A 9624-nucleotide genomic window follows, 5' to 3' on the forward strand; every position below is an offset into this window, starting at 1 on the left:
TGTAGTATTAGGTGTTCTCATATTCAATTATCTCATGTTTCTTATATTGTTAAAACTATTCAATCTACAATATCTTGTTGTATGTCCTAGAAGTTATTGCAAATTTGACATGCCATGACTCTATTTCCATATCTTGGTCCAAACTGATTAGTCTAAAGTATGCAATCTCTAGCATTATGTCCAAAGTTGTTGCGTTTGTAACACATGACTCGATTGGTAATGATGGTGTTTATTGCTTGGCAAAAGAAAGGGATCAAAATCCTACAACAATGGGTTGCTTAACCTAAGATTGAACATCTTAAGTGGTTCTTATCCAACTCATTTGGACTCATTTAATTTATCAACTAGGGATGTAAACTTGAAATGGTGTTTGCAAAATATATGCTTCAAACTTATCTCAACTCAAGAACTACTCTACAGAAATTCAAGTGCTTAAACTATAGGAAATTTATGCTAAATTTGATAACCAAATCTATTTCAATAAAGCATGAAAATATAGCAGAGAATTACTTCAACTACTTATGCTACAGGAACAATCCACTAATTCTGTTATTAGTGGCTGCAGGAACAATAGAGTCTACTTTGGTTCTAAGAACTAAATATAAATCCTATGCAAACTAATTAGTTCACTCCTTATATGGGCCCCCACAGAGAAGTGAAGTAAAATAACTTAGAGATGAAAACTTGAAATGATCTTTCTATTCATAACAATAAAATGTTCATATTGATGAACAACAAGATTATATTCAGTACTTAAAAACTCAACGACTTCTTCTTTCTATTAAAAAATGACTAACAAAAACCTAGCACCTCTGGAACACAAACTTCTAGTTATTTAAAACATAAACTAGGAACAAAATTCCTAGATTCAAGACTCATCAACTACCAAAACAAATGACGACATTGATTATTACAACATGTGCATTAATTCTAGCACCAAATAGAACAATAATTTGGGAGCTCATGACCCTTGAACTTCTTCCGCTCAAGGTTGGTCTATTAATGTGAGCAACCGCTTTGACTCCCACTTGGTTGAGTTGACTTTTCTTTTATATCTACAAAATATTAGTGCCTCGAAAATAATAACATACATCAAGACTTATTCAAAACATGTTATGTAAATTAGTTTACCCTATGTCACATTGCTACAGGAGAACTACCCAACCTAGCCAAGGAAGAAAAAGCATCATTCTCACTATTTTTTGATTAAATGACATATCTTTTCACAACATATTCATTTTGATCCTGAAAAGTAATTATGCACACATTTGTCTGAAATCATCATAAACATCATGCTCTTGAACATCAAAGTCTTTAGAAAGTTTGCAAATTAAATTGAAAATGAAATGACAAAATAGACCATATTCTGGTCTCATCATTCCTCCCAACTAAAACTTTGACTAGTCCTCAAGAAAACATGAAAAATTTCACCCTCATTGCCATCCTGAAATATGAGACAACACTTTTTCCTTTATCCCTTGTAGCAATGTTCCAATAAAAACCTTTACTCTCCCTGTACCTTTCCCATCTATGGAGCTCTTCTGACATATCAAATTTCTGTAAATCCTTCTAATTAGCAAGCAATGGGGACAACAACAGTGGAGGCTAAAAAGTTAATGGAATCCAATCATTTTTTATTTCTTCCCCCAGCTTGATATACCAAGGTTCTCACCAAGTGGCCATGATAAAATTCAGTGGAGAATGAGGTTCTCTCTTTTGTAGATCTTCACTCAATCCTATCCAACGCTATTGATTCGCCTGCTTTGCTGTAGGAAGATTTGTTTCTACCATAGCTTTATATTCCTGATAGACGATTTCCCTTCAAGGAAGAATAATCAAATTCCATGTTTTGAGTAAGCAATTTTCAACCATTCATATTACAAAGTTCTGGCATCCTTGGCCTCAGACTTGAGAAAAAGTGGCATCTCATACTCTAATTCCCTGTACTAATGGGCCTAGTTTTGCCTGCTAATTTCATTTTGGATCCAAGACATCAATACCCTGAGTTGAATATTACCCACATAAGACAAAGGGTTCCAATCTCTATTATCAATGACTACTAAATTATTTAAAAAGAGTTCACAGAGAAAATTTATGATGGCTACAGGGGCATCATGAAAAGCTTGGAAGAATTCATGAGGAGTATTCAATGTAAAAATTTTACCCTGCATTACATAGGTCATTTGGTAATTGACAAATTGTTCTTTCAAAAAGAGAACACAAACAGGAGAAGGAGAGCGACAAGACATTAATTCAGGAATCATGGCAGTGACTTTTGTAAGTTTACCACTTAATTGCTCAATCTCTTCATCCTTTTCTAGGCTCTCTCTCTCTCTCTCTCTCTTTGTTTTCCATTCTTCCCTCTCCTGAATTAACTAGTTAGATAACTATGAAATAATGCTTAACAATGAAACAATGGAACCAAGATGAAAAGTAACATGTGTCTTAGGTGAAGGATTAATAGGATCAATTTGCTAGTCTGCAAATGCTAAAGCATCAAGTCCTTGAGAAAGAATATGTTCAACAATAGTATTAACTACATCAAAATTTATTCCAACATCTTCTTCATGAAAATTTTCTCTTTGAGGTGGAGGAGAATTTGAAACTCCAACAGTTACATTGTCATCATTGTCTAAATCTATGGAAATGATGGGTGGTTGGATAGAGGATGTACCTACTACTATAGGTACACATTCTGTACTTTCACCTTCTTCAATGATGATCTTATCTTTATTAGAAGAAAAGGATTGTTCTTTTTCGATAGCTACATTTTCAGACATAGGGGATTGAAAAGACACACCCTCATCAAGTTTTATAGATGATTGGCTCCTTCAAGTTCTATGCCTAAAGGGTAATTTTTTTGCCTTTGAAGCTATAGGAGGTTCTGGAGATGTTTTTTGTACATTTCCCTTTTTCTTCTTATAAACCCTAGGAACTACAAGAGAGCTAGTATTTGGGAAAATTTTAACTTTCCTTTTACCCTTATCAGGTGTTGGTCTCAACCTAGAGGTAGAAGCTATGGGAGGGGAAATTGAGGTTCTCTGTGACCTCCTGGGTATGGTTGAGGAAGAGCCTAGTGTTGGGTTTACAAGATTTTCTTGAGGTTCTCTTTCCTCTTCAACTTGATCTGCAGGTTGCCTAACAGGGTTTTGCACTTTGTTTTCAACAAAATCATCCCAAGATATCCCAAGTTGTTCCCTAAGGGCTTTTTCTATGATGAGCTTAGTAAAATAGTGGTGTGAAACATCCTTTGGGGTTCCTTTTTGTATTGCAGTAGCTCTTTTTAACAAAATATGATACATAAAATGAGGAACATTCAAAGGGAAGTCATCATGTCTTGGCAGCTCAAAAATTTGAAATGTGTGGCATGCAAATATGAATGTCTCCCCTCACAAGTAAAATATCTCACAATATAAGTAGCACATTCACTAAATGGTTTTGTTAAAGATGCATAGATTGTACTTTATTTTTGATCTATCTAAAGCTGTGGGTTTGTATGCACTATAAATTGGGCTCTAGTTGAAACTAGGTCTAATGCATCTAAAAATTGCTCTCTTGTCAATGGCAATTCCATTATATTTGCTGCAATTTCGGGTGAAAATGAAACCATTACTCCTCTAACTATAGCAAAACCATCCCTCAACATTCACAAGAATTCTAACGCAAGCTCCTCATTCCATGCAAACAATTTAAACATGTAATTTGTCCACCCCCTGGCTTGAAATATAGGTAGGGAAACTGGGTCTCCCAATAATGTTGTATGGTCAGCTGGTTCTCTTCTTAACAAACCACCCCCCATTGTTCCTCCGGAGTGATTATAGGAGTAATTTCAAAAATGGAAAAACTTGCAACAGATGAGAAGACAAGTGATAGTACTTGTTTTAAGAAACTAACATTTTTAGCATTTAAGATCACTTAAGATCACTTAATTCTGCATTAAGTACCTTAGCTAAAACTCGTACTTACCAACTTGCAAAAAGTGTGCGACATAAAGGTCACTGTCATATCACATTATTCTCTTATCATGATTTATGGAAAGGACACAATATGTGGTGGCACATAAAGAATAGCATAGACATTTAATTGACATTTAATTATAACAAAAAAATAGAAATATAATACCCCTCCCCCCAACATAATTAGGCAATAACTCATGTAATTGCTAGTGACAAAGGTAACTAAAAATAGAACAACACATTAAGAAAAAGTTTAAACTTGAGTATGCGTACAGACTTGCTAAGTCGTGTTGTCATTTGATACCGTCATGCAAGTTGATGAAGGGTGAGGTGAGGTGGAAGATGAGAAAAAGTGGAGTGAGGTCGAATTATTACGGAGAAAATACTTTCACAAAGAAAGTAGTTTATTATGATGAGTGAAATGCTTTTAGAGAGAGGACAAAAAATGAGCGGGAAACTCATTTGCAGTTGCTGCAGGAATTGTAGGATCAGTAGATAACTGGAATTGCTATAGGAACTCTTCATGACTAGACAACTTATGGTAGAGTTTTAAGCGGTGTCCATTAACAAGGAGTTTGAAGCGAATAGGATCAATGGTAGAGAGCTACACTACACCATTCTCAAACACAAATGATTTCGTACAATCCAAGCCAACAGGTTCAAAATTTTCCTAGATTTACTGATAACGGGAATCATATAGGAGGGCCCAGTCTCCAATAGAAAAATTCTTGTCATAGATGAACTTATCATGCCATTTATTTTGCTACTGTTGGATTATCTCTGTATTGTGCAGGGTAGATTTATGGTATTCATCAAGGGCATTCAACTGCAATAACCTATCTTCTTGAGCCTTTGAAAGATCAACATCTAGCTCCAAAGCAGTTTTTAGAGTCTTGTGTTCAAATTCTATAGGCATGGAAGCAGATTTACCATAAAGTAATTCAAATGGGGTAAATCTAGCGGTGCTCTTCCATGTAGTCCTGTAAGCCCAAATTGCTTTAGGAAGCCTGGTAACCCAGTCTCGTTTGTGAATAGCAACTGTTTTAGTGAGGATTGCTTCTATCTCTCTATTTGTGATTTCTGCCTGACCATTAGCTTGATGATGGTATGGGGAAGATGTACCATGATAGATCATGTACTTCTTCATGAGTTCTGCAATTAGGTTTGATGTGAATTGAGCTCCTTGATCCGCGACAATTTCCCTAGGTACTCCAAATCTGGTGAATATGCATTCATATAGAAAATTTACTACTTTGTGATCTTGTGCATGTGTCATAACTTGTGCTTCAACCCACTTAGTTTCATAATCAATACATACTAAGATGTATGATTTTCCATAAGAAGAGGGCTCTATTGGACTGACAAAATCAATACCCCATTTGTCAAAAGGTGTGACTACCACTTGTGGCTATAGGGGCATTTCATCAGTTTTAGTGGGCCTTCCCATGAAAGTTGGCATTGATCACATCACCTTGTATACTTTGCTGCATCTTTGTGGAGAGTAAGCCAATAGTATCTGGTTGTTAAAATCTTGTAGGTTGTTCTTTTTGCTGCAAAATGACCCCCACATGGTTCATCATGGCATGCCCGTAGGATGTCATAAGTTTCATCGTCCCTTACAGACCAGTGAGTTACTTGATCTAGTCTATTGTAGAATATCAATCCATCTATCCATGAGAAATTGAAACTCTTTTCCACCAAGAGATGACACTGCTTGGGTGAAAAGTGTGGTGGCATTCTTCCTGTAGCAAGGTAATTTGCTATATTTGCGAACCATGAGTTATAACTTTCTATTGCAAATAGATGCTCATCCGGAAAGCTATCATCTATGGCTATAGGATCATTAGGTACTTGAAGTCGTGACAAAAAATCTACTACTACATTGGCTCGGCCTAGTTTATCTGTTATCTTCACATTAAACTCCTGATGAGGAGTAGCCAACGTGCTAATCTACCATAGAAAGCAAGTTTATTCATCAAGTATTTTATAGCAGAGTGGTTAGTGCAGACAAAAACCTCATAGCTTGTGATATAATGCCAAAATTTATTAAATGCATACACGACAACAAACAATTCTTTTTCATTGACAGTATAATTCATCTTAGCACCCTGCAAATTCTTACTAATATAATAAATGACATGCTCAAAAGTACCTTCTTTTTGTCTGAGAATTGCCCCTAAAGCAGTGTCAAATGCATCAATATGAATGTGGAAGGGTAGCTTCCAATCAGGTCCTCTAAGAATAGGTGTTGTTGTCAAAACATCCTTCAATTGCTGGAATGTTGCTTTGCAGTCTTTTGTCCACTCAAATTCAGCTTGCTTCTTAAGTAGGTTATATAAAGGAGCAACAAGCTTACTGAAATCTTTGATGAATCTCCTATAGTATTCAACATGTCCAAGAAAGCTTCTAACATTTGTTTACTTGGTTGGCATTGGTAAATTAGTAATGACAACAACATTTGTAGGATCCACTTGAATTCCAAAAGAGGAAAGGTAGTGCCCAAGAACAACTCCTTCCATCATGAAATAACACTTCTCACTATTAAGAGAAATGTTGTATTCTTGACACCTTTTTAACACCTTCTCCAAGTTGGCATGAGCTTGTTCAAATGTGTCACATAAGTGGTGAAATCATCCATATAGATCTCAACACAATCAACAAGTATGTCAAAAAATATGCTAAGTACCGCTCGCTGAAAATTTGCAGGTGCATTACATAATCCAAATGGTAAGACAATGTAAGCAAATGTTCCCCATGGACAGGTGAACGTTGTCTTATCCTGATTTTTTGGAGAGATTTGGATTTGATTATAGCCACTAAAACCATCTAGAAATGAGAAATATCTTTTTTGCACTAAGTTATCTAGTACTTGATCAATGAATGGCAGAGGAAAGTGATCCTTTTTAGTAGCTTTATTAAGCTCCTTGTAGTCTACACATACTCTCTATTTCCCCCCCTTTTTGGAACAATAACTAAAGGTGACACCAATTGGCTATCAAAAATAGGATAAATAAGTCTAGCATTAAGAAGTTTTTGTAACTCTACTTTAACTATATCATTTTTTGCTGGGTTTACCCTCCTTTGGGGTTGTCTCATTGGCTTACATTCCGAGTTGATAAATATCCTATGTGCACAAAGACTAGGATCTAAACCCTTCATGTCAGTATAGTCCCATGCAAAGGCATGTTGACTTTCTTGCAATAGTTTAATGATACTTGTCATCTGAGATGTAGTAAGTTCATTATTGATAGTCAACTCTTTTCTTCCAACAATCTCTGCTTTGTTTACCTTTTCCATCATTAAAATCTCTGTTATTGACAGAGATTTAATTTTATGGGGTAATAAGGTATGAAGGTAATCAGGTGCTACAGGAGATTGAGGTGCATCACATTTAGGCAATATAGTTTGCAAGGAGCTGGCAGGATTTTTAGAAGTAGACTCCTCAGAATCATACTAATTAGTAAGGATTGCTGCTAGTATATCATCTTCTTCTTGGGATACAAAAAATGGGTTTATTTTTAGCATCATGAGTTGTTGAAAAAAATTAACTTCTAGAGGATCATCACCAAGGTCTGGCCAAGAAACTTGGTCAAGATCTAGTTGAGGTTGTGTAGGAGAGTACGAAGTTAACTTTTTAGTGTTGGTACCATCTGATACTATCATTTTTTTGATCGACATGCAATGCATGCATTTGCATTGGCCAACCATGGTCTTCCTAAGATTAATGGATATCCTCTAAGGGTGCCTCTCAGTGATAGCACAACAAAGTCTGAAGGAAAATCTAAGGAATCCAAGGTTAAAATGATCTCTTCTATCATACCATTAGGTTTGAAAATTGAATTGTCTTCTAACTAAAGTATTATAGGAGTATCCCTTAATCCAATAATGCTAAGTCTTAGCAAGACTTCTCTGGTCATGACATTAATTGATGCTCCTAAATCAATCAAAACATTCTGAATTTGGATGCCATTTATATGTATGGTAACAACATGACTTCTTGGATTAGAATATTTAGGCATCAAGGTTTTGCTCAACATTAAATCAGAAAGTTGTCCCAACACATGGACAGTAGGAGGATCCTTTTTTTTCTCTAGCAGATTGCTTAACACATGCTTCCTTTAAAGTTTTATTGTAAAGGGAAATCTCCTTGAGCACATCCAATAAGGGAATCTGTATAGTCATTTTCTTAAGTTGGTCTAAGAGATCAGTTGCTATAGGATTTGATTTAGATGGAGCTACAGGAACTAACCTTTTGGAAATGGAGGAGTAGGTGCTTGTATAGATGAGGAATTTCGAACATCAACTAGTTGACTTGCTAGAACATTTTCAGTATCAACAACCTCAGTTATTATAGGTCCTTTAGGTGCAGACAACTTAGTTTTGGACCTAAGATGAATATAATTGATCTGCAAAGAATAAGCCTGCTACTTATTGTTGGGATTTGGTGTTGGCTGAGTAGGAAGTTGTGGTTTCTTTTGTGGGCTAGCATTGGCTACAAGAGGCGGAGGCATCAGGGATTGTTATTGGGGTGGAGGCATCAAGGCTTACTGCTAAGGTGATTGGCTAGGCCCCCACTGAGGTGGTTGCTACCAATTCCCTTGATACAAAGGTTGTTGGTCAAGGCCTCACTAAGGATACTAGTTATTTTGTTGAGGCCATTGAGTATTCTATTGGGAATACTGAGGTGGTTGATGGTAGGCTTGGTTATACTGAGGTTGCTGGTTGGGCCAATTATTATTCCAATTCTGTCCTTGAGGGACAAAATTTGGGGGAATACTGCCTTGTCATTGAGTACTATTATAACCAAAATTATTCAGAGGGTCTTGAGGCATACCTTGTCTCTGAGCGCATGGTCATCTTTGATCAACACAAATCACTTCTCCTGTATCCTCATTAATTGCTTTGAACTAAGTGGGAATTGGTTGTGCATTCACTACTCCAATGGTCTTGCATGTGCAGTTCTTCTTCCTTTCTATGCAACAAGAGCAAAATTCAGTCAACATAGCATCAGCTTCATCCTTTTTTGTTCAGGCTTGCATGGTATCCAATTGAGTAGCAACATCATTAATGATATCTTGCTTGAAGTCAAACAATAGATTGGATAACTCCATCTTTGATACTCCTAACCCACCATTGGTCTTATGTGGTAGGCTCCTTAGTCCTCTACCTTTCTTCATAGTAGCCCTTGAATAGTTCTGACATATCTCCTTGATGTCATTCCAAGTTTTTTGTGTAACATCTCCTCCAACCATTAGGTCTAGGGCTTCCATTATTTCTTCTTGCACACCTCTTAGAAAAAGATGCTTTTTAGATTCTTCATTTAGGTTATGCTGTGTATTTCACTGCACATTAAACAAGAATCTGGAAACATGGTCTTCCAATGTTTCACCCTCTTGTGACATTTTAAAAATGTCACCCCCCTTCATATCTTGACCTCTACAATATTCTTTATATTTTTAAAGAAAAAAATTACTCATTTCAGTCCAATTTGCTACAACATTTTCACCCAACCCCATGAACCATCGAAGAGTAGCCTCCTTCAAAGTAGAGGGAAACAATTTCAACTTATGGGCATCAGTTGTGTAATCATAGCTCCTATAGATAATGTCAACTTCAAAGAGAAAGGTTTTAGGGTCTTCTATAATAAGGCCATAGAATTTTGGAAGTG

Source organism: Cupressus sempervirens, chromosome 4, assembly GCF_028749045.1.
Source record: "Cupressus sempervirens isolate cs-2001-9-10 chromosome 4, ASM2874904v1, whole genome shotgun sequence".
In the NCBI taxonomy this organism is placed as follows: Eukaryota; Viridiplantae; Streptophyta; class Pinopsida; order Cupressales; family Cupressaceae; genus Cupressus; species Cupressus sempervirens.